Source organism: Vicia villosa, linkage group LG3 (assembly GCF_029867415.1).
Source record: "Vicia villosa cultivar HV-30 ecotype Madison, WI linkage group LG3, Vvil1.0, whole genome shotgun sequence".
Lineage (NCBI taxonomy): Eukaryota > Viridiplantae > Streptophyta > Magnoliopsida > Fabales > Fabaceae > Vicia > Vicia villosa.
Window position 1 is genome coordinate 150,165,263 of NC_081182.1, and position 26,884 is coordinate 150,192,146.

The 26,884-nt window shown below is 37.9% G+C and overlaps 1 pseudogene; it reads right to left on the reverse strand.

Moving 5' to 3' along the window:
* The window catches only part of LOC131659159 (probable amino acid permease 7), a 63,499-nt pseudogene that overhangs the window by 1,479 nt on the left and 35,136 nt on the right, over nt 1-26,884 (reverse strand).

Genomic DNA, 26,884 nt, shown 5'->3' on the forward strand with positions numbered 1-26,884 from the left:
AAGCATATCCAACACCAAAATGACAAGCAGATCCAACACAAAAAAACTCCTATACTTGGAACACATCCTAATCCTAATAATGAGACCAACTGCTAACATACCAGCTCCATTCCAAATTAATAGGATTAATAAGAAGAATTATTTTTATGCAGTATATGACAAAAAATTGACAGTATCTCCATTGACTAAGCTAAATTCAGCACCTGTATAACCACTCTAAATAAATCCAATCTGTTTCAGTCGACACCAAAAATGAAACTACCGTCCGGACCTGGTCGAACTCACAGACACAGAGATGATAAACGCCCCACAAACTTCTATTAAAATACCCTCCTATACTTCAACAACACTATCCATCGTGACAAAAAATCACACCACAACAATTAGCTTAATACTAATGATAGTTAAGTTTCAAGTACTGAATACTAAAATATAGTGACCCTAAAATACATATCATTAACTAATTAACTTTCAAGTAAAATATTTAAATTCTCTAATCTAACTCCACGATCCTCTCAAAGTACCTCAAACTGGTTGCTGCGATAATTACATGGGCAACCGAAGTCCCATACAAGACCAAGAATTGAAGCAAACCAGCCACATATGTTCTTTTCATACCTGAATCAACATTAAACTCAATTAGAAGTTGTAATTGTTATGGTAGTTCATGAAAAGTGTATCTATGTTGTGTAGTGTTATTACCAATATTGACTCTAACAGCATTGATGTAAGAGTGGTTTCTTTTCCCGGTCACAGGACCGGGATTTCTATAGCAATCAGATAACAGGGATGAAGAAATGCATGTAGTTGTTGCGCAACAAAGTAGATCAACTGGCCCTCCAATCCATCCTAATTTAGAAATACTCCACGCCATAGCCAAAACACCAGAGCCAATAACAGCTGTGATTATATGAGCCACAACACTTTTCACATTTCCTGCAGAATACAAAAAAAGAAAACATCAGTATTCAATTGGAGCAATCTTTATTCATATATGAATCTTATGATGCTATAGACAAGTGATTTTACCTGTTCTTTTGGCATGTCCATCATCATCATAAGCCCCAAAAGCACTTCTTTTTCAGCTTTTTGTATTTGATACTAAGATGAGCCTTGAGTTCCAGAAGTTCTGTTAAACTGGAAACTAACTCTTCTCTAGATAGTTTAGAAAATACCTCTTCAGAATCTGATTCTGATGTATATTTTGATCCATCATCAACTTTGGCCATCAGCGCAATGTTTGCCTGCTCGCCTTGAGAGTCTGATTCTGATTCTGATGAATCTGAATCATCCCAAGTTGCCATAAGACCTTTCTTCTTATGAAACTTCTTTTTGGGATTCTCCTTCTGAAGCTTTGGACACTCACTCTTGTAATGTCCTGGCTCATTGCACTCAAAGCACGTGACCTTCTTCTTGTCATATCTTCTACTTCCAGAAGATTCTCCTTTTTCAAGCTTCTTAGAACTTTTGAAGTTCTTGAACTTCTTATGCTTGCTTTTCCAGAGTTGGTTTACCCTTCTGGAGATCATGGACAGTTCATCTTCTTCTTCTGATTCTGATTCTTCAGAATCTTCTTCTTCAGACTGAAAAGCGTTAGTGCATTTTTTATAATTAGATTTTAATGCAATAGACTTACCTTTCTTCTGAGGTTCATTAGCATCCAGCTCTATTTCATGACTCCTCAAGGCGCTGATCAGCTCTTCCAAAGAGACTTCATTCAGATTCTTTGCTATTTTGAATGCAGTCACCATTGGGCCCCATCTTCTGGGCAAGCTTCTGATAATCTTCTTGACATGATCAGCCTTTGTGTAGCCCTTGTCAAGCACTCTTAATCCAGCAGTTAGAGTTTGAAATCTTGAGAACATTTTTCAATGTTTTCATCATCCTCCATCTTGAAGGCTTCATATTTCTGCATTAAAGCAAGAGCTTTGGTCTCCTTGACTTGGGCATTTCCTTCATGAGTCATTTTCAATGATTCATATATGTCATAGGTAGTTTCTCTGTTTGATATCTTCTCATATTCAGCATGAGAAATAGAATTCAGCAGAATAGTCCTATACTTGTGATGATTTTTGAATTCTTTCTTTTGATCATCACTCATTTCTTGTCTTGTCAACTTTACTCCTCTAGCTTTCACAGGATGTTTGTAACCATCCACCAGAAGATCCCATAAGTCACCTTCTAATCCAAGAAAGTAACTTTCGAGTTTATCTTTCCAATATTCAAAGTTTTCACAATCGAATACTGGTGGTCTAGTGTAGCCATTGTTACCATTTCCATTGTGTTGCTCAGCAGGGCCAGATGTAGATGTAGGTGGTGGAGTCTCAACCATCTTGACTTAGTGTTTTTCTCTTCCTGAACCTTTTCTAACACGGTTAAGTGCTTGCACCTTAGAACCGGCGCTCTGATGCCAATTGAAGGATAGAAAAACACTTAGAAGGGGGGGGGGGGGGTTGAATAAGTGTGACTTTAAAAACTCTTAAGATAAAAACAATTGCATAATGATTTTTATCCTGGTTCGTTGTTAACGAAACTACTCCAGCCCACCCCCTTAGAGTGATTTACCTCACCTGAGGATTTAATCCACTAATCAACCTTGATTACGATGGTTTTCCACTTAGATACCTTCTAAGTCTTCTAGAGTATTCTGATCACACCTTGATCACTCTAGGAACCTTTTACAAATTAATGTAAACAAATTCTTACAAGAGTATTACAATGCTTCTTAATAAGTTATAATCACAACTGTGATATTTCTCTTAAGTTCTAAGCTTAAAATCTCACTAAGATATTACAAATAAAGTGAGGTTGAAGATGAAGTTCGTAAGACTTTGATTCAGCAGCGTTTCAGCAAGTATGAAAGAGTTGTTCGTAAATTGGTAACCTTGCTTCTCATCAGAACTTCACTATTTATAGGCATTTTGAGAAGATGACCGTTGGGAGCATTTAATGCGTTGCGTGATCCGTACAACATTGCATTTAATGTTTCACTCTTTTGTCAACTACCTCGAGCCTTGCTTTTCCTTCTTTAACTGACTTTGCCTTTAATAGCTGCTAACGTTCCTTTTGTCAGTCAGTGTAGCCTGCCATCTTGTATTTGCTTCTGATCTGATGTTTGTAGATACAACGTTTGAATTAATCAGAGTCAAACAGCTTGGTGCAGAGCATCTTCTTGTCTTCTAACTTTGAAGTGCTTCTAGCGTGATACCTGTAGCGGGGAAAATCTGATATCGAAGCCATGGGATTGACTCGAATCAATATTCTGTTTGAAATCGCCACCGCGCTTTATTTTTTCAAAGGAAAAGGGAAAAGAACGTAAAACCCAAAGTTTTGTTTTTAAAACAAGAAAGAGATCTCAGGTACGGGTGTTGATTATATGAGGGGAAGGTTTAAAGCACCCCTCATATCCGTGGTACTCCACAGGAACCTTTTTGAAAATCTGTGTGTGTGTGTGTGCTAAAAAAGGGTTTGTTTTATTTTTAAAATAAGCTCGGCAAAGCGTTTAGCTTTGGGCCTACATACCTCCTCGGTGCAATGGAGAAGTCAGAGCTAATGTAGTTCCGCTTTTGGGAAAAATGTTTTTAAAACGAATAAATACTTTGTTGTCGTTAGAGAGAAATACTCAGCCATTGATCTTGAGCATGAGAACAAACAAGTTCTTTGCATCGCAAATGAAAGAAGGGCGCCAACTCGGATAAAATCAACGAGTATGCCACTAGCTCTCTCACGCGGAAAAGATCTCGTTATTATCAATCAATTTCAAAATCGTGGGGTATAACCACTCGTTTCGACAATTAACGGTGTCTAAACTTTTGAAGAAAAGCCACTAAGGGCGAAAGATATTTTTAAGAAAAAGGTTTTGAAAAGATTGCAAACATAAGAATATTTTGGAAAAAGGGAGAAGATTTTGAAAATTTAAGAATGGGAGGAGATGAAGAGGCTAACCTAATGCATAAAATAAAAGCTAAGGAAAGAAACGGTCTAACCAAATAAGAAGCCAACACTTGACATTAAGAGCCAAGGTAGTTTTCCCATCCTTTGGATTTATCAATACCAACACATTAACACTTGGGGATCCAGATAAACTTATTGTCTTAGCACCACTTTGCATTAAGCACGTTAAGATTCTGACGAAAATCGGGCAGAGTAACGGCTGTTTTCGGGTAAAATCCTTATATCAATGCATTGGAATTAACCATCAAGGGCTTTCAAGGAAATACCTGCACACATAAACATACAACAGAACAATGCCAGACAGACAGAACAATCACAGGATAGTAATAGAATGAGTCCAGAGGTACTAGGTCCATAAGTCCGAATCTCCAAAGTGCTAGGGATAGTAACCGATAGTCCAAAGAGAACCTTATGTATTTTTTAGATTCTGGTTATTTATTAGTGTTTTAGCAAGAAAAGTAGAGTATGGTCCAAGTGGACAAAAGAAAAATAACGGAAGCATAAACATATGTCCAAGTGGACAAAGGGAAAATGGCGGAAAGTAAATATGATGAAATGATAAAGTAAAGCGATAAAGCGAGAAATATAAAGAGCGGTATAGTAAAGAGCGATATAGTAAAAGTGCGGAAATTAAAGTTAGTTGTTAAATGTTAAAGATAACCATCTTGAAACTTGTCAAGTATGTTATCAAAGTTAGTAGGAAGATCTATGGTGAGTGAATGATGTACTCGGATTTAAAGTCAATGGGGCTTATCAGAAGCTTGATAAAATCATAGCGACTACACGATAAAAACCTCCACAAGTCTTAAATCAACCGCATACAATTCTCTTCCATGTTTGATCTTTTGATTCGGGACACGAAATATTGCGCTATGTTAAGCAGATCGCCAAGTGATTTATGTAGAAATCACCCTACAACGAGGCCGGTCAAAACTTTATGTGCTAATGCATGGGAGAAGAACGATATGTAGATCGCCTTCCGAAAGCAATACCGCACGAAAAGAAAATAGGTATCAAAGTATTAAGACTTTCATCGATCAAAAGAAAAAAAAAGAGAAGAAGAAGATAAAACGCATAAAGATAATCAACTCACACTATCATTAATATCATTCATCTAATATTATGGATTTGGTTCTTTCAAACCTATCAACATCCTAGATCCAATGATATTAATGAAATGGAGGAAGAAGAATAAAATTCACAAAAGATAATCAACTCACACTATCATTAATATCATTCATCTAATATTATGGATTAGGTCATTTCAAACCTATCAACATCCTAGATCCAATGATATTAATGAAGTGGAGGAAGTAGGAAACCAAAACAAGCATAAAAAAGGCAAAAAACCACATTCTGCCAGCAGGAAATCGATTTACCTCTGTAGGAAATCGATTTCCTGAGTGCGGAGTTCAAATTTTGAAAAAAAAAAGGTGGAAATCGATTTCCTACAGAGGGAAATCGATTTCCTGCACACAGCACTCAAAAAATCAGCATTAGGAGGCATAAAACTTGACTTAAGCAAACATACAAACACCTTATGATCACACATCAATTAGAGCACGAATTTTCCATCAATTCACCATCAAATAGGACCAATATAGCATCAAAGATGCATCACACATAAGCACAAAAGAATCACATTATGATGGATGAATAAAGATGAAGAAAATTACCAAATCTTGAACAAAACTTAGATCTACTTCAAGAATCACCAACACAAATCTTGATCTCTCAACAATTTAAGAAAAAAGAGTGAAATGGATGGTGGTTTAGCTCAAAGTTTGTGAGGTTCAAGGTGTGACTCACAAACTTTATGAAAGAACAAAGAGCTTTGGTGAATTTGGTAGGGATGAGGAGAGAAATTGCAAGGGGTTTTTTGGCTCTCAAAGCTTGAGGAATGAATTTGCAAGAAATTTTTTGGCTATCAAAAGCTTCAGAAATGAGAGAGTAGTGGGCTCTATTTATAGGATGAGATCAAGAGTAGTGGTAATTTGGTCTTTTTGCATTTGGTAATTAGCTTGTGTTTAATTGATAATTAAAGTGGCAATTAAATGGTAAGAAATGGTAAAATGAGGTTAAAATGGGTTTAATGAAGGGATTAATTTTGATGAGGTGGAAAATTGGTAAAATGATCAAAGAAAAAGGTGCCAAAATGATGTCAAGCTTCCCTCCTTATATTTTTTTGAATTTTGCCTTAAGGAAATCGATTTCCCCAGGAGTGAAATCGATTTCACTCTGTTCCAGAAGAGAAATTGGCGCAAAATACACTAGGGAAATCGATTTACCCAGGAGGGAAATCGATTTCATGCTGTCCAGAATGTGATTTTGGTGAAGATTGCTGCAGGGAAATCGATTTACCCAGTAGGGAAATCGATTTCATCAGTCAGAAATGTGAAAAATGCCTTGTTTATTGCATGTCTTGGCTTGGTACCTACAAAACAAAAGCCTACAAAGAAACAAAGCAATATTTTTGGTATTTGGGTTAGTATAATATGCATACAAGATAAACAATCATTGGTGCTTGATGGTCCCTCTTATTGATGAGGTGAGTGCAACACCATAAACAAAACTTCCAAGTGGAGCTCTTGATTAGTGATTGGGATATGAATGCTATAGGATCTTAGGGTCAAAAATTGGGGTATGACAGATGCCCCTATTTAAGTTTCTTCGATTTGGAGATACGATGATTGGAAATCTTCGTTTTGACAAGATCGAAGAGACTTAAATATATAAGACACAATTTTTGATCCTAAGATGCAATGCAATGTTAATGAATGCATGTGATGATAATAAAGCATGACAACACTGGGGAGTAACAGGTAATCCATTGGGGAAAACAAATATCTTGCTATAATTCTGCTGGGGAAACAAATGGCTTGCAAGTAGAGACTCCACTGGGGAAAGCAAGACTTTGTTGGAGAGACGGAACTTTGGTGGGAAGAGAAACTTCTCTGGGGAAAACACTTCGCGTCAGAGAGGTTATAGCATCACCTTTCGCGCCTTAATGGTTGACGATGAGCTACCAACTCAATAGTTGGAGGTAGAAGATAATTGAATTACCGCCTCAATGGTTGACGATAAGCTACCAACTCAATAGTTGAAGGTAGAAGAGAATCGAATTACCGCCTCAATGGTTGACGATAGGCTACCAACTCAATAGTTGAAGGTAGAAGAAAATTGAATTACCGCCTCAATGGTTGACGATAAGCTACCAACTCAATAGTTGAAGGTAGAAGAGAAACGAATTACCGCCTCAATAGTTGACGATAAACTACCAACTCAATAGTTGAAGGTAGAAGGAAATTGAATTACCGCCTCAATAGTTGACGATAAACTACCAACTCAATAGTTGATGGTAGAGGGAAATTGAATTACCGCCTCAATGGTTGACGATAAACTACCAACTCAATAGTTGAAGGTAGAAGAAAATTGAATTACCACCTCAATAGTTGACGATAAACTGCTCAAAATAATAAGCTGCCGCTAAGAATAGGGATCAACTTCTTCTTTAATCAAGGACGTGGCTTGAGAAAAGGAACTGGATGCAAACTGTCACTTACACTGAAGCGACTTACCATTTGCTGACTTTGCAGAGGAATCCTTAAGCAAAACGAACTGTCTTCGTGAAGAAGGCTGCCATTCGTTATCTCAAAGGGAACAAACAGTCTTCTGCTGAAAGAGACTGCCATTTGCCGACCCTGTCGAGAAATCCTTAAGCGGAACGAACTGTCTTCTGCTGAAAGAGACTGCCATTCGTTGACCCATCTTAGGAAAAAGTGAGCAAACTGTCTTCTAATGGAGGAGACTGCCATTTGCTGACTTTAAAATTCTTAAACGAACTGTCTTCATGAAGAAGACTGCCATCCGTTATCTCAAAGGGAACAAACTGTCTTCTGCTGAAAGAGACTGCCATTTGCCGACCCTGTCGAGAAATCCTTAAGCGGAACGAACTGTCTTCTGCTGAAAGAGACTGCCATTCGTTGACCCATCTTAGGAAAAAGTGAGCAAACTGTCTTCTAATGGAGGAGACTGCCATTTGCTGACTTTAAAATAAGAATTCTTAAACGAACTGTCTTCATGAAGAAGACTGCCATCCGTTATCTCAAAGGGGAACAAACTGTCTTCTGCTGAAAGAGACTGCCATTTGCCGACCCTGTCGAGAAATCCTTTAGCGGAACGAACTGTCTTCTGCTGAAAGAGACTGCCATTCGTTGACCCATCTTAGGAAAAAGTGAGCAAACTGTCTTCTAATGGAGGAGACTGCCATTTGCTGACTTTAAATAAGAATTCTTAAACGAACTGTCTTCATGAAGAAGACTGCCATCCGTTATCTCAAAGGGGAACAAACTGTCTTCTGCTGAAAGAGACTGCCATTTGCCAACCCTGTCGAGAAATCCTTAAGCGGAACGAACTGTCTTTTGCTGAAAGAGACTGCCATTCGTTGACCCATCTTAGGAAAAAGTGAGCAAACTGTCTTCTAATGGAGGAGACTGCCATTTGCTGACTTTAAAATAAGAATTCTTAAACGAACTGTCTTCATGAAGAAGACTGCCATCCGTTATCTCAAAGGGGAACAAACTGTCTTCTGCTGAAAGAGACTGCCATTTGCCGACCCTGTCGAGAAATCCTTAAGCGGAACGAACTGTCTTCTGCTGAAAGAGACTTCCATTCGTTGACCCATCTTAGGAAAAAGTGAGCAAACTGTCTTCTAATGGAGGAACTGCCATTTGCTGACTTTAAAATAAGAATTCTTAAACGAACTGTCTTCATGAAGAAGACTGCCATCCGTTATCTCAAAGGGAACAAACTGTCTTCTGCTGAAAGAGACTGCCATTTGCCGACCCTGTCGAGAAATCCTTAAGCGGAACGAACTGTCTTCTACTGAAAGAGACTGCCATTCGTTGACCCATCTTAGGAAAAAGTGAGCAAATTGTCTTCTAATGGAGGAGACTGCCATTTGCTGACTTTGGTGGGGAACTTTTGAAAGCGGACAAGCTATTTTCTGGAGAAGATTGTCAACTGTCGACCTGCTTGGGAAGTCCAAAAGTGGACAAACTATCTTCCGGAGAAGATTGCCGTCTACTGACCCGTTGGGAATAACAAAAGTAGTGAACAAACTTACTCTTTGAGGGAGATTTTTGCTTGCTTTGAAGATAAGATTGATATGTGGAGACGTACAAACTTGCTCAAATAAAGAGGCTTGTTGTCAGCCAAAACATGATGGGGATAACATAAGTTGCTTAAAGTCAAAACCCGCCCCTTGCTTTCAAGCACAAATTCCAAGGGAGTGCAATAACAACACTGCTGGAAAATAAATATTTCAGTCTCTGATAAGAACATCAATCACAAATGAATTTTCCGTTGTTGAGGAAAGAAGAAATCCTCAAGAGGTGCAAAATAAATGCCTTCTCAATCTAGGTTTCCCAGCCTAGAGAGGTTCAAAATAGTATTGCAAGAGACCAAAGTTCAACTCCAAGAACAAACTGGATAGAAACGGTCAAACAAAGCTTTGCCCCCTGGGGATTAATCAATCTCTGTGAGGAATTTACAGATCATCTTCTTCTTATCAAAAAGATTGGACAACACATCAAGCTCTATTATGGGAAATCAGAGAAAATTTCTTTGGAGAAAATCACCATTCCGAACTTGCAGAAGAACTAAGAAGTTAACATCAAAGCAAACAAGTTAACATGCGGGGGATTTTAGTTCAAAACTCAACACAAGGTGAGAAAGAAAACCCAACAGTCAACCGTTGTCTCAAAACTTCTTGGTAGAGAGTGACATACTCTGGATTGATCATGGCAACAACCTTTGTACTTCAAGCTAATGAGGTGATCAAGGCAACTTCTGATTCACAACTTGCCCCAGACTGCATAGTCTATGAAAGGAAACTACCTCAAAAAGGTTCATAGAGATCCTTGGCATCATGAAGACTTGGAATAATCTGCCCCAGATCAACAGATTCTTGGAGAGATTTGTCAAATCTCGACGTAGCTTCCCCAGATTGACTAAACTTGGCACATTCTTTTACTCGACAAAGTCTTCGAGCTTTGCCCCATGATGGTAATCAAACTTGCAAAAGCATTATACTGGGAAAACAACATGCCCCTAGCAATGTTTTAGTTTTCTACTGATGATCAGATGTAAACTTCCTGGATGTCAAACAAATGTTTACAAGCAGAAAAATGTTTATTCTGAGAATGATAATGAAAATGCAACAATTATGTAAGTCTTGAAGTTTCAAAAAGATGTCGCATAACTTTGTGAATGAATCACTGGTTAAGGAATGACATTGATTTTTGTATGCATATGATACCAACACAAGTTTTCAGCATAACCGATAGGAGTCAGGAACGCTTTCTTGTTTAAGTATGCTTTCGAAATAAACCCTGCTTTAATTAGGACTTTTGAGGGTTGTAACGTGGCCTGGTTCACGGTTTTCAGAAAAAAAAGATTTTTAGGCTCAAAGTTTATTTAGCCCACCCCAACTTCGTGATGTTCTCCAGTCCTATGTTCAGTTAATTCAACATGAGTATTCATCTGTCAAAAGGATTTTGTGCCATTAAGGATCCAATGAAGCTTTCTTGGAATAACAGTCACCCTTTTGTCTTCGTGATTGCATTCACACGGATTTGTTCTTTGCTGAGGACTTTTGCTTTGTAGTCCTTTCTTTTCACTTTTCACTCTTTTCTCTTTTTTTTTTTTTATTTTATTTATTTCCCTAACTTTTGCCTAGACTGATTCTTTTGAATTGGTCGTCCAGCGGGATGCTCTAACTTTTGCCTTAGTCACTTGTTTTCAAGTTTTTGACTTAGCGAGCTTTTTTCTTCTTTCTTTTTTCTTTCCTTTTTATTATTTTGATTTGAACAAATCGTGTGACGTTGACTTTGTCTTGACTTGTTGAGAGGGTTGTGACTGCCTCATTCTTTGGCGGATGGAGGATAACCATTGTGGTTTCACATTTTCCAGCCTTTTGATGCGCGGGGAATAACCATTGTGGTTTCCCATGATCCATCCTTTGATGTGGATATGACATGCTTGACCTTTGGATGCACAATCCTTTTTGAAATATGAACACTTGGTCAAATCAACTGAACACTACCCTACCCCAGGTTAAAAATTAGGGTTTTTTTTTTCATTTAGAAAAGAAACTCCTACTTCAAGGCTCAAAGGGGTTAACAAGGGATTATCTTCCTTATATCTCCGGTGTTTGGGAATTTGAAACAATGCCTGTACATCATCAGCAGGGTCTTATTCAAAAGCATACAACCAGAAATTTTGCGTTTTCAGATCATCATCCTCCCTCCAATCTTTGCATAAGCAAGATTTTGGCAAAAGCAATTGGTATCATAATGCATAAAAACAAATAAACATGAGTGAAACGAATGAATTACTTCAAGACAAACATTATCATTGTATTAGCATTAACATTCAAAAATAAACAAGTTTCTATATGCAAACAATGCATTGAAAAACAAGAAATATTACAAATGGAAATCAATAAGAATACTAAAAACTGAGAAAAACTCTCTCCATATGGGCATATGCTGAACGAAACATCTTTTGAACTTCAGGCTACCATCAATAGTGACTCAATCATGCTTTGGCAAAGCATTGGCTTGAACATCATAACCAACATCTTGGAAAGTCAAAATACCAGCATGGATTAATCTTTGAACTTCATTTTTTAGAGGCCAACAATTCTCTAAGTCATGTCTAGGAGCATTCTGATGAAAAGCACAAGTGACGTTAGCATTGTACCACCAAGGGATCTTCTCGGGAATTGGAGGTGGTGACCTTGTCTGAACCAAATTCTTATGAACTAGAGCAGGGAACAATTCTGCGTAAGTCATGGGGATAGGATCAAAATTCCCCTTTTGAGGTTGATTTTGCTCGTTCGGTGGAGAATCTTGTTGACGAGTGCTCTGCTGATAATCTGGGATTGCATGAACTGAATTGGATACAGGAATGACATAGGAAACATTCTGATGTTGATGATGATTGTTTCCTCCCCTGATTATCTTCTTTGAAAAGTCATTACCAAACTTCTTCACACTACCAGCTGAGTTACCTTCTTCAAACAAACATTCCTTTCGGAGTTCCTTTTCTAGAAGCGCATTCATATCCACCTCTCCACGGGAGTCAGTAGGTGTATGGACTACTATCCCCTTAGGAAAGGATGAGTTCAGAGTTTCAAGAAAGACCTTTGCCATCCTTTCTTCCATCATAGGAGGATTGACTTGGGCAACAACTAGAGCCTCAACCAAAGTAGTCAGATGCTCCATACCAGCCTTCAGAGTAATCACCTCTTCACGGAGTTCACGAATCTCTTGCTTGATGCTTTCCATTTCTTTTTAGCACGAGTGTTGTACTGATGATACCAGGAGAAAGGAAATAAGGCTCTGGAGAATTCTTTTAGAAAGCAGGACCAAATGCAGAATGATGCATGCAATGCAGATGATTTGTTTTTTATTATTATTTGAGTTTCAAGGAACTTGAGATATTAACTTGAAAACACTCAACATTGGACTAAAGCTTTGATTAAGTTATCATCAAAATCAATCATCCATTTTGGTGGATTAGAGTTTTCACCCCATCAACACCCAAGATCCATTGAGTTTGATGAAACTTATGATGTTTACAAGGAAAGACCTCTAAGTTCCTTGAAAATCAAAAGAAAAAGAGTTTTCATGGATGCATGAATGCATGGTTTATGCACCAACCACAATCAAGAGTACGCAAGGTCACATAAGATCATAGTTCAAAGGTTCGACGTCACGAGCATGGAGCCATGGGTCCAACCATCCCACAAGGTATGTTCTAAGGAATTTTGTACCTGCCAATCGGGTTCTACAAAGGTTCCCAGAGTTTTCAATCTTCTATCGGATATTACCGGCACGCACAATTGCTCATGGGCGCCAATAATATGCCTAAAAAGACCTCGTCTGAGCGTAGTATCGCATGACAACAAGCTCAAATTGGTACTTGATCTTGTTTCTGCACTACATCCTAAAAAGGCTTAGATTGGTTAAAAGGGTTCTAGGTCATTCAGCTTCTACGGACACTCACTATTGAAAGTAATAGCGTTATCACGATGGTTCGTAACAACCCCTACTACCTTCCATGAGGCCTCCACTGATTGGGGTTCCACCATATGACGCTCATGGTAAGGATTGCTCCTGACATGCGACTATTGGTCTTACCACCTCCTATCTCAAGTTACTCACCAAAGTCCGGGTTAGAACTTTATCTCATCACAGAGGAACCATCGAGCACCAAAAAGAAAAAAAAAGAAAATAAACAAACAAAGCACACAACAATATATACAAATAAAAAAACACAGATAAACAAAAATAGGCTTAACACACTCAAAACTGGATCCCCAGTGAAGTCGCCATTTTTCTGTAGCGGGGAAAATCTGATATCGAAGCCATGGGATTGACTCGAATCAATATTCCGTTTGAAATCGCCACCGCGCTTTATTTTTTCAAAGGAAAAGGGAAAAGAACGTAAAACCCAAAGTTTTGTTTTTAAAACAAGAAAGAGATCTCAGGTACGGGTGTTGATTATATGAGGGGAAGGTTTAAAGCACCCCTCATATCCGTGGTACTCCACAGGAACCTTTTTGAAAATCTGTGTGTGTGTGTGTGCTAAAAAAGGGTTTGTTTTATTTTTAAAATAAGCTCGGCAAAGCGTTTAGCTTTGGGCCTACATACCTCCTCGGTGCAATGGAGAAGTCAGAGCTAATGTAGTTCCGCTTTTGGGAAAAATGTTTTTAAAACGAATAAATACTTTGTTGTCGTTAGAGAGAAATACTCAGCCATTGATCTTGAGCATGAGAACAAACAAGTTCTTTGCATCGCAAATGAAAGAAGGGCGCCAACTCGGATAAAATCAACGAGTATGCCACTAGCTCTCTCACGCGGAAAAGATCTCGTTATTATCAATCAATTTCAAAATCGTGGGGTATAACCACTCGTTTCGACAATTAACGGTGTCTAAACTTTTGAAGAAAAGCCACTAAGGGCGAAAGATATTTTTAAGAAAAAGGTTTTGAAAAGATTGCAAACATAAGAATATTTTGGAAAAAGGGAGAAGATTTTGAAAATTTAAGAATGGGAGGAGATGAAGAGGCTAACCTAATGCATAAAATAAAAGCTAAGGAAAGAAACGGTCTAACCAAATAAGAAGCCAACACTTGACATTAAGAGCCAAGGTAGTTTTCCCATCCTTTGGATTTATCAATACCAACACATTAACACTTGGGGATCCAGATGAACTTATTGTCTTAGCACCACTTTGCATTAAGCACGTTAAGATTCTGACGAAAATCGGGCAGAGTAACGGCTGTTTTCGGGTAAAATCCTTATATCAATGCATTGGAATTAACCATCAAGGGCTTTCAAGGAAATACCTGCACACATAAACATACAACAGAACAATGCCAGACAGACAGTACAATCACAGGATGATAATAGAATGAGTCCAGAGGTACTAGGTCCATAAGTCTGAATCTCCAAAGTGCTAGGGATAGTAACCGATAGTCCAAAGAGAACCTTATGTATTTTTTAGATTCTGGTTATTTTTTAGTGTTTTAGCAAGAAAAGTAGAGTATGGTCCAAGTGGACAAAAGAAAAATAACGGAAGCATAAACATATGTCCAAGTGGACAAAGGGAAAATGGCGGAAAGTAAATATGATGAAATGATAAAGTAAAGCGATAAAGCGAGAAATATAAAGAGCGGTATAGTAAAGAGCGATATAGTAAAGGTGCGGAAATTAAAGTTAGTTGTTAAATGTTAAAGATAACCATCTTGAAACTTGTCAAGTATGTTATCAAAGTTAGTAGGAAGATCTATGGTGAGTGAATGATGTACTCGGATTTAAAGTCAATGGGGCTTATCAGAAGCTTGATAAAATCATAGCGACTACACGATAAAAACCTCCACAAGTCTTAAATCAACCGCATACAATTCTCTTCCATGTTTGATCTTTTGATTCGGGACACGAAATATTGCGCTATGTTAAGCAGATCGCCAAGTGATTTATGTAGAAATCACCCTACAACGAGGCCGGTCAAAACTTTATGTGCTAATGCATGGGAGAAGAACGATATGTAGACCGCCTTCCGAAAGCAATACCGCACGAAAAGAAAATAGGTAACGATATAGTCTTTACTAAGAATCCATAAGAATTATCAAAGTATTAAGACTTTCATCGATCAAAAGAAAAAAAAAAGAGAAGAAGAAGATAAAACGCATAAAGATAATCAACTCACACTATCATTAATATCATTCATCTAATATTATGGATTTGGTTCTTTCAAACCTATCAACATCCTAGATCCAATGATATTAATGAAATGGAGGAAGAAGAATAAAATTCACAAAAGATAATCAACTCACACTATCATTAATATCATTCATCTAATATTATGGATTAGGTCATTTCAAACCTATCAACATCCTAGATCCAATGATATTAATGAAGTGGAGGAAGTAGGAAACCAAAACAAGCATAAAAAAGGCAAAAAACCACATTCTGCCAGCAGGAAATCGATTTACCTCTGTAGGAAATCGATTTCCTGAGTGCGGAGTTCAAATTTTGAAAAAAAAAAGGTGGAAATCGATTTCCTACAGAGGGAAATCGATTTCCTGCACACAGCACTCAAAAAATCAGCATTAGGAGGCATAAAACTTGACTTAAGCAAACATACAAACACCTTATGATCACACATCAATTAGAGCACGAATTTTCCATCAATTCACCATCAAATAGGACCAATATAGCATCAAAGATGCATCACACATAAGCACAAAAGAATCACATTATGATGGATGAATAAAGATGAAGAAAATTACCAAATCTTGAACAAAACTTAGATCTACTTCAAGAATCACCAACACAAATCTTGATCTCTCAACAATTGAAGAAAAAAGAGTGAAATGGATGGTGGTTTAGCTCAAAGTTTGTGAGGTTCAAGGTGTGACTCACAAACTTTATGAAAGAACAAAGAGCTTTGGTGAATTTGGTAGGGATGAGGAGAGAAATTGCAAGGGGTTTTTTGGCTCTCAAAGCTTGAGGAATGAATTTGCAAGAAATTTTTTGGCTATCAAAAGCTTCAGAAATGAGAGAGTAGTGGGCTCTATTTATAGGATGAGATCAAGAGTAGTGGTAATTTGGTCTTTTTGCATTTGGTAATTAGCTTGTGTTTAATTGATAATTAAAGTGGCAATTAAATGGTAAGAAATGGTAAAATGAGGTTAAAATGGGTTTAATGAAGGGATTAATTTTGATGAGGTGGAAAATTGGTAAAATGATCAAAGAAAAAGGTGCCAAAATGATGTCAAGCTTCCCTCCTTATATTTTTTTGAATTTTGCCTTAAGGAAATCGATTTCCCCAGGAGTGAAATCGATTTCACTCTGTTCCAGAAGAGAAATTGGCGCAAAATACACTAGGGAAATCGATTTACCCAGGAGGGAAATCGATTTCATGCTGTCCAGAATGTGATTTTGGTGAAGATTGCTGCAGGGAAATCGATTTACCCAGTAGGGAAATCGATTTCATCAGTCAGAAATGTGAAAAATGCCTTGTTTATTGCATGTCTTGGCTTGGTACCTACAAAACAAAAGCCTACAAAGAAACAAAGCAATATTTTTGGTATTTGGGTTAGTATAATATGCATACAAGATAAACAATCATTGGTGCTTGATGGTCCCTCTTATTGATGAGGTGAGTGCAACACCATAAACAAAACTTCCAAGTGGAGCTCTTGATTAGTGATTGGGATATGAATGCTATAGGATCTTAGGGTCAAAAATTGGGGTATGACAGATGCCCCTATTTAAGTTTCTTCGATTTGGAGATACGATGATTGGAAATCTTCGTTTTGACAAGATCGAAGAGACTTAAATATATAAGACACAATTTTTGATCCTAAGATGCAATGCAATGTTAATGAATGCATGTGATGATAATAAAGCATGACAACACTGGGGAGTAACAGGTAATCCACTGGGGAAAACAAATATCTTGCTATAATTCTGCTGGGGAAACAAATGGCTTGCAAGTAGAGACTCCACTGGGGAAAGCAAGACTTTGTTGGAGAGACGGAACTTTGGTGGGAAGAGAAACTTCTCTGGGGAAAACACTTCGCGTCAGAGAGGTTATAGCATCACCTTTCGCGCCTTAATGGTTGACGATGAGCTACCAACTCAATAGTTGGAGGTAGAAGATAATTGAATTACCGCCTCAATGGTTGACGATAAGCTACCAACTCAATAGTTGAAGGTAGGAGAGAATCGAATTACCGCCTCAATGGTTGACGATAGGCTACCAACTCAATAGTTGAAGGTAGAAGAAAATTGAATTACCGCCTCAATGGTTGACGATAAGCTACCAACTCAATAGTTGAAGGTAGAAGAGAAACGAATTACCGCCTCAATAGTTGACGATAAACTACCAACTCAATAGTTGAAGGTAGAAGGAAATTGAATTACCGCCTCAATAGTTGACGATAAACTACCAACTCAATAGTTGAAGGTAGAGGGAAATTGAATTACCACCTCAATGGTTGACGATAAACTACCAACTCAATAGTTGAAGGTAGAAGAAAATTGAATTACCGCCTCAATAGTTGACGATAAACTGCTCAAAATAATAAGCTGCCGCTAAGAATAGGGATCAACTTCTTCTTTAATCAAGGACGTGGCTTGAGAAAAGGAACTGGATGCAAACTGTCACTTACACTGAAGCGACTTACCATTTGCTGACTTTGCTGAGGAATCCTTAAGCAAAACGAACTGTCTTCGTGAAGAAGGCTGCCATTCGTTATCTCAAAGGGAACAAACAGTCTTCTGCTGAAAGAGACTGCCATTTGCCGACCCTATCGAGAAATCCTTAAGCGGAACGAACTGTCTTCTGCTGAAAGAGACTGCCATTCGTTGACCCATCTTAGGAAAAAGTGAGCAAACTGTCTTCTAATGGAGGAGACTGCCATTTACTGACTTTAAAATTCTTAAACGAACTGTCTTCATGAAGAAGACTGCCATCCGTTATCTCAAAGGGAACAAACTGTCTTCTGCTGAAAGAGACTGCCATTTGCCGACCCTGTCGAGAAATCCTTAAACGGAACGAACTGTCTTCTGCTGAAAGAGACTGCCATTCGTTGACCCATCTTAGGAAAAAGTGAGCAAACTGTCTTCTAATGGAGGAGACTCCCATTTGCTGACTTTAAAATAAGAATTCTTAAACGAACTGTCTTCATGAAGAAGACTGCCATCCGTTATCTCAAAGGGGAACAAACTGTCTTCTGCTGAAAGAGACTGCCATTTGCCGACCCTGTCGAGAAATCCTTAAGCGGAACGAACTGTCTTCTGCTGAAAGAGACTGCCATTCGTTGACCCATCTTAGGAAAAAGTGAGCAAACTGTCTTCTAATGGAGGAGACTGCCATTTGCTGACTTTAAAATAAGAATTCTTAAACGAACTGTCTTCATGAAGAAGACTGCCATCCGTTATCTCAAAGGGGAACAAACTGTCTTCTGCTGAAAGAGACTGCCATTTGCCGACCCTGTCGAGAAATCCTTAAGCGGAACGAACTGTCTTCTGCTGAAAGAGACTGCCATTCGTTGACCCATCTTAGGAAAAAGTGAGCAAACTGTCTTCTAATGGAGGAGACTGCCATTTGCTGACTTTAAAATAAGAATTCTTAAACGAACTGTCTTCATGAAGAAGACTGCCATCCGTTATCTCAAAGGGAACAAACTGTCTTCTGCTGAAAGAGACTGCCATTTGCCGACCCTGTCGAGAAATCCTTAAGCGGAACGAACTGTCTTCTACTGAAAGAGACTGCCATTCGTTGACCCATCTTAGGAAAAAGTGAGCAAATTGTCTTCTAATGGAGGAGACTGCCATTTGCTGACTTTGGTGGGGAACTTTTGAAAGCGGACAAGCTATTTTCTGGAGAAGATTGTCAACTGTCGACCTGCTTGGGAAGTCCAAAAGTGGACAAACTATCTTCCGGAGAAGATTGCCGTCTAGTGACCCGTTGGGAATAACAAAAGTAGTGAACAAACTTACTCTTTGAGGGAGATTTTTGCTTGCTTTGAAGATAAGATTGATATGTGGAGACGTACAAACTTGCTCAAATAAAGAGGCTTGTTGTCAGCCAAAACATGATGGGGATAACATAAGTTGCTTAAAGTCAAAACCCGCCCCTTGCTTTCAAGCACAAATTCCAAGGGAGTGCAATAACAACACTGCTGGAAAATAAATATTTCAGTCTCTGATAAGAACATCAATCACAAATGAATTTTCCGTTGTTGAGGAAAGAAGAAATCCTCAAGAGGTGCAAAATAAATGCCTTCTCAATCTAGGTTTCCCAGCCTAGAGAGGTTCAAAATAGTATTGCAAGAGACCAAAGTTCAACTCCAAGAACAAACTGGATAGAAACGGTCAAACAAAGCTTTGCCCCCTGGGGATTAATCAATCTCTGTGAGGAATTTACAGATCATCTTCTTCTTATCAAAAAGATTTAACAACACATCAAGCTCTATTATGGGAAATCAGAGAAAATTTCTTTGGAGAAAATCACCATTCCGAACTTGCAGAAGAACTAAGAAGTTAACATCAAAGCAAACAAGTTAACATGCGGGGGATTTTAGTTCAAAACTCAACACAAGGTGAGAAAGAAAACCCAACAGTCAACCGTTGTCTCAAAACTTCTTGGTAGAGAGTGACATACTCTGGATTGATCATGGCAACAACCTTTGTACTTCAAGCTAATGAGGTGATCAAGGCAACTTCTGATTCACAACTTGCCCCAGACTGCATAGTCTATGAAAGGAAACTACCTCAAAAAGGTTCATAGAGATCCTTGGCATCATGAAGACTTGGAATAATCTGCCCCAGATCAACAGATTCTTGGAGAGATTTGTCAAATCTCGACGTAGCTTCCCCAGATTGACTAAACTTGGCACATTCTTTTACTCGACAAAGTCTTCGAGCTTTGCCCCATGATGGTAATCAAACTTGCAAAAGCATTATACTGGGAAAACAACATGCCCCTGGCAATGTTTTAGTTTTCTACTGATGATCAGATGTAAACTTCCTGGATGTCAAACAAATGTTTACAAGCAGAAAAATGTTTATTCTGAGAATGATAATGAAAATGCAACAATTATGTAAGTCTTGAAGTTTCAAAAAGATGTCGCATAACTTTGTGAATGAATCACTGGTTAAGGAATGACATTGATTTTTGTATGCATATGATACCAACACAAGTTTTCAGCATAACCGATAGGAGTCAGGAACGCTTTCTTGTTTAAGTATGCTTTCGAAATAAACCCTGCTTCAATTAGGACTTTTGAGGGTTGTAACGTGGCCTGGTTCACGGTTTTCAGAAAAAAAAGATTTTTAGGCTCAAAGTTTATTTAGCCCACCCCAACTTCGTGATGTTCTCCAGTCCTATGTTCAGTTAATTCAACATGAGTATTCATCTGTCAAAAGGATTTTGTGCCATTAAGGATCCAATGAAGCTTTCTTGGAATAACAGTCACCCTTTTGTCTTCGTGATTGCATTCACACGGATTTGTTCTTTGCTGAGGACTTTTGCTTTGTAGTCCTTTCTTTTCACTTTTCACTCTTTTCTCTTTTTTTTTTTTTATTTTATTTATTTCCCTAACTTTTGCCTAGACTGATTCTTTTGAATTGGTCGTCCAGCGGGATGCTCTAACTTTTGCCTTAGTCACTTGTTTTCAAGTTTTTGACTTAGCGAGCTTTTTTCTTCTTTCTTTTTTCTTTCCTTTTTATTATTTTGATTTGAACAAATCGTGTGACGTTGACTTTGTCTTGACTTGTTGAGAGGGTTGTGACTGCCTCATTCTTTGGCGGATGGAGGATAACCATTGTGGTTTCACATTTTCCAGCCTTTTGATGCGCGGGGAATAACCATTGTGGTTTCCCATGATCCATCCTTTGATGTGGATATGACATGCTTGACCTTTGGATGCACAATCCTTTTTGAAATATGAACACTTGGTCAAATCAACTGAACACTACCCTACCCCAGGTTAAAAATTAGGGTTTTTTTTTTCATTTAGAAAAGAAACTCCTACTTCAAGGCTCAAAGGGGTTAACAAGGGATTATCTTCCTTATATCTCCGGTGTTTGGGAATTTGAAACAATGCCTGTACATCATCAGCAGGGTCTTATTCAAAAGCATACAACCAGAAATTTTGCGTTTTCAGATCATCATCCTCCCTCCAATCTTTGCATAAGCAAGATTTTGGCAAAAGCAATTGGTATCATAATGCATAAAAACAAATAAACATGAGTGAAACGAATGAATTACTTCAAGACAAACATTATCATTGTATTAGCATTAACATTCAAAAATAAACAAGTTTCTATATGCAAACAATGCATTGAAAAACAAGAAATATTACAAATGGAAATCAATAAGAATACTAAAAACTGAGAAAAACTCTCTCCATATGGGCATATGCTGAACGAAACATCTTTTGAACTTCAGGCTACCATCAATAGTGACTCAATCATGCTTTGGCAAAGCATTGGCTTGAACATCATAACCAACATCTTGGAAAGTCAAAATACCAGCATGGATTAATCTTTGAACTTCATTTTTTAGAGGCCAACAATTCTCTAAGTCATGTCTAGGAGCATTCTGATGAAAAGCACAAGTGACGTTAGCATTGTACCACCAAGGGATCTTCTCGGGAATTGGAGGTGGTGACCTTGTCTGAACCAAATTCTTATGAACTAGAGCAGGGAACAATTCTGCGTAAGTCATGGGGATAGGATCAAAATTCCCCTTTTGAGGTTGATTTTGCTCGTTCGGTGGAGAATCTTGTTGACGAGTGCTCTGCTGATAATCTGGGATTGCATGAACTGAATTGGATACAGGAATGACATAGGAAACATTCTGATGTTGATGATGATTGTTTCCTCCCCTGATTATCTTCTTTGAAAAGTCATTACCAAACTTCTTCACACTACCAGCTGAGTTACCTTCTTCAAACAAACATTCCTTTCGGAGTTCCTTTTCTAGAAGCGCATTCATATCCACCTCTCCACGGGAGTCAGTAGGTGTATGGACTACTATCCCCTTAGGAAAGGATGAGTTCAGAGTTTCAAGAAAGACCTTTGCCATCCTTTCTTCCATCATAGGAGGATTGACTTGGGCAACAACTAGAGCCTCAACCAAAGTAGTCAGATGCTCCATACCAGCCTTCAGAGTAATCACCTCTTCACGGAGTTCACGAATCTCTTGCTTGATGCTTTCCATTTCTTTTTAGCACGAGTGTTGTACTGATGATACCAGGAGAAAGGAAATAAGGCTCTGGAGAATTCTTTTAGAAAGCAGGACCAAATGCAGAATGATGCATGCAATGCAGATGATTTGTTTTTTATTATTATTTGAGTTTCAAGGAACTTGAGATATTAACTTGAAAACACTCAACATTGGACTAAAGCTTTGATTAAGTTATCATCAAAATCAATCATCCATTTTGGTGGATTAGAGTTTTCACCCCATCAACACCCAAGATCCATTGAGTTTGATGAAACTTATGATGTTTACAAGGAAAGACCTCTAAGTTCCTTGAAAATCAAAAGAAAAAGAGTTTTCATGGATGCATGAATGCATGGTTTATGCACCAACCACAATCAAGAGTACGCAAGGTCACATAAGATCATAGTTCAAAGGTTCGACGTCACGAGCATGGAGCCATGGGTCCAACCATCCCACAAGGTATGTTCTAAGGAATTTTGTACCTGCCAATCGGGTTCTACAAAGGTTCCCAGAGTTTTCAATCTTCTATCGGATATTACCGGCACGCACAATTGCTCATGGGCGCCAATAATATGCCTAAAAAGACCTCGTCTGAGCGTAGTATCGCATGACAACAAGCTCAAATTGGTACTTGATCTTGTTTCTGCACTACATCCTAAAAAGGCTTAGATTGGTTAAAAGGGTTCTAGGTCATTCAGCTTCTACGGACACTCACTATTGAAAGTAATAGCGTTATCACGATGGTTCGTAACAACCCCTACTACCTTCCATGAGGCCTCCACTGATTGGGGTTCCACCATATGACGCTCATGGTAAGGATTGCTCCTGACATGCGACTATTGGTCTTACCACCTCCTATCTCAAGTTACTCACCAAAGTCCGGGTTAGAACTTTATCTCATCACAGAGGAACCATCGAGCACCAAAAAGAAAAAAAAAGAAAATAAACAAACAAAGCACACAACAATATATACAAATAAAAAAACACAGATAAACAAAAATAGGCTTAACACACTCAAAACTGGATCCCCAGTGAAGTCGCCATTTTTCTGTAGCGGGGAAAATCTGATATCGAAGCCATGGGATTGACTCGAATCAATATTCCGTTTGAAATCGCCACCGCGCTTTATTTTTTCAAAGGAAAAGGGAAAAGAACGTAAAACCCAAAGTTTTGTTTTTAAAACAAGAAAGAGATCTCAGGTACGGGTGTTGATTATATGAGGGGAAGGTTTAAAGCACCCCTCATATCCGTGGTACTCCACAGGAACCTTTTTGAAAATCTGTGTGTGTGTGTGTGCTAAAAAAGGGTTTGTTTTATTTTTAAAATAAGCTCGGCAAAGCGTTTAGCTTTGGGCCTACATACCTCCTCGGTGCAATGGAGAAGTCAGAGCTAATGTAGTTCCGCTTTTGGGAAAAATGTTTTTAAAACGAATAAATACTTTGTTGTCGTTAGAGAGAAATACTCAGCCATTGATCTTGAGCATGAGAACAAACAAGTTCTTTGCATCGCAAATGAAAGAAGGGCGCCAACTCGGATAAAATCAACGAGTATGCCACTAGCTCTCTCACGCGGAAAAGATCTCGTTATTATCAATCAATTTCAAAATCGTGGGGTATAACCACTCGTTTCGACAATTAACGGTGTCTAAACTTTTGAAGAAAAGCCACTAAGGGCGAAAGATATTTTTAAGAAAAAGGTTTTGAAAAGATTGCAAACATAAGAATATTTTGGAAAAAGGGAGAAGATTTTGAAAATTTAAGAATGGGAGGAGATGAAGAGGCTAACCTAATGCATAAAATAAAAGCTAAGGAAAGAAACGGTCTAACCAAATAAGAAGCCAACACTTGACATTAAGAGCCAAGGTAGTTTTCCCATCCTTTGGATTTATCAATACCAACACATTAACACTTGGGGATCCAGATGAACTTATTGTCTTAGCACCACTTTGCATTAAGCACGTTAAGATTCTGACGAAAATCGGGCAGAGTAACGGCTGTTTTCGGGTAAAATCCTTATATCAATGCATTGGAATTAACCATCAAGGGCTTTCAAGGAAATACCTGCACACATAAACATACAACAGAACAATGCCAGACAGACAGTACAATCACAGGATGATAATAGAATGAGTCCAGAGGTACTAGGTCCATAAGTCTGAATCTCCAAAGTGCTAGGGATAGTAACCGATAGTCCAAAGAGAACCTTATGTATTTTTTAGATTCTGGTTATTTTTTAGTGTTTTAGCAAGAAAAGTAGAGTATGGTCCAAGTGGACAAAAGAAAAATAACGGAAGCATAAACATATGTCCAAGTGGACAAAGGGAAAATGGCGGAAAGTAAATATGATGAAATGATAAAGTAAAGCGATAAAGCGAGAAATATAAAGAGCGGTATAGTAAAGAGCGATATAGTAAAGGTGCGGAAATTAAAGTTAGTTGTTAAATGTTAAAGATAACCATCTTGAAACTTGTCAAGTATGTTATCAAAGTTAGTAGGAAGATCTATGGTGAGTGAATGATGTACTCGGATTTAAAGTCAATGGGGCTTATCAGAAGCTTGATAAAATCATAGCGACTACACGATAAAAACCTCCACAAGTCTTAAATCAACCGCATACAATTCTCTTCCATGTTTGATCTTTTGATTCGGGACACGAAATATTGCGCTATGTTAAGCAGATCGCCAAGTGATTTATGTAGAAATCACCCTACAACGAGGCCGGTCAAAACTTTATGTGCTAATGCATGGGAGAAGAACGATATGTAGACCGCCTTCCGAAAGCAATACCGCACGAAAAGAAAATAGGTAACGATATAGTCTTTACTAAGAATCCATAAGAATTATCAAAGTATTAAGACTTTCATCGATCAAAAGAAAAAAAAAAGAGAAGAAGAAGATAAAACGCATAAAGATAATCAACTCACACTATCATTAATATCATTCATCTAATATTATGGATTTGGTTCTTTCAAACCTATCAACATCCTAGATCCAATGATATTAATGAAATGGAGGAAGAAGAATAAAATTCACAAAAGATAATCAACTCACACTATCATTAATATCATTCATCTAATATTATGGATTAGGTCATTTCAAACCTATCAACATCCTAGATCCAATGATATTAATGAAGTGGAGGAAGTAGGAAACCAAAACAAGCATAAAAAAGGCAAAAAACCACATTCTGCCAGCAGGAAATCGATTTACCTCTGTAGGAAATCGATTTCCTGAGTGCGGAGTTCAAATTTTGAAAAAAAAAAGGTGGAAATCGATTTCCTACAGAGGGAAATCGATTTCCTGCACACAGCACTCAAAAAATCAGCATTAGGAGGCATAAAACTTGACTTAAGCAAACATACAAACACCTTATGATCACACATCAATTAGAGCACGAATTTTCCATCAATTCACCATCAAATAGGACCAATATAGCATCAAAGATGCATCACACATAAGCACAAAAGAATCACATTATGATGGATGAATAAAGATGAAGAAAATTACCAAATCTTGAACAAAACTTAGATCTACTTCAAGAATCACCAACACAAATCTTGATCTCTCAACAATTGAAGAAAAAAGAGTGAAATGGATGGTGGTTTAGCTCAAAGTTTGTGAGGTTCAAGGTGTGACTCACAAACTTTATGAAAGAACAAAGAGCTTTGGTGAATTTGGTAGGGATGAGGAGAGAAATTGCAAGGGGTTTTTTGGCTCTCAAAGCTTGAGGAATGAATTTGCAAGAAATTTTTTGGCTATCAAAAGCTTCAGAAATGAGAGAGTAGTGGGCTCTATTTATAGGATGAGATCAAGAGTAGTGGTAATTTGGTCTTTTTGCATTTGGTAATTAGCTTGTGTTTAATTGATAATTAAAGTGGCAATTAAATGGTAAGAAATGGTAAAATGAGGTTAAAATGGGTTTAATGAAGGGATTAATTTTGATGAGGTGGAAAATTGGTAAAATGATCAAAGAAAAAGGTGCCAAAATGATGTCAAGCTTCCCTCCTTATATTTTTTTGAATTTTGCCTTAAGGAAATCGATTTCCCCAGGAGTGAAATCGATTTCACTCTGTTCCAGAAGAGAAATTGGCGCAAAATACACTAGGGAAATCGATTTACCCAGGAGGGAAATCGATTTCATGCTGTCCAGAATGTGATTTTGGTGAAGATTGCTGCAGGGAAATCGATTTACCCAGTAGGGAAATCGATTTCATCAGTCAGAAATGTGAAAAATGCCTTGTTTATTGCATGTCTTGGCTTGGTACCTACAAAACAAAAGCCTACAAAGAAACAAAGCAATATTTTTGGTATTTGGGTTAGTATAATATGCATACAAGATAAACAATCATTGGTGCTTGATGGTCCCTCTTATTGATGAGGTGAGTGCAACACCATAAACAAAACTTCCAAGTGGAGCTCTTGATTAGTGATTGGGATATGAATGCTATAGGATCTTAGGGTCAAAAATTGGGGTATGACAGATGCCCCTATTTAAGTTTCTTCGATTTGGAGATACGATGATTGGAAATCTTCGTTTTGACAAGATCGAAGAGACTTAAATATATAAGACACAATTTTTGATCCTAAGATGCAATGCAATGTTAATGAATGCATGT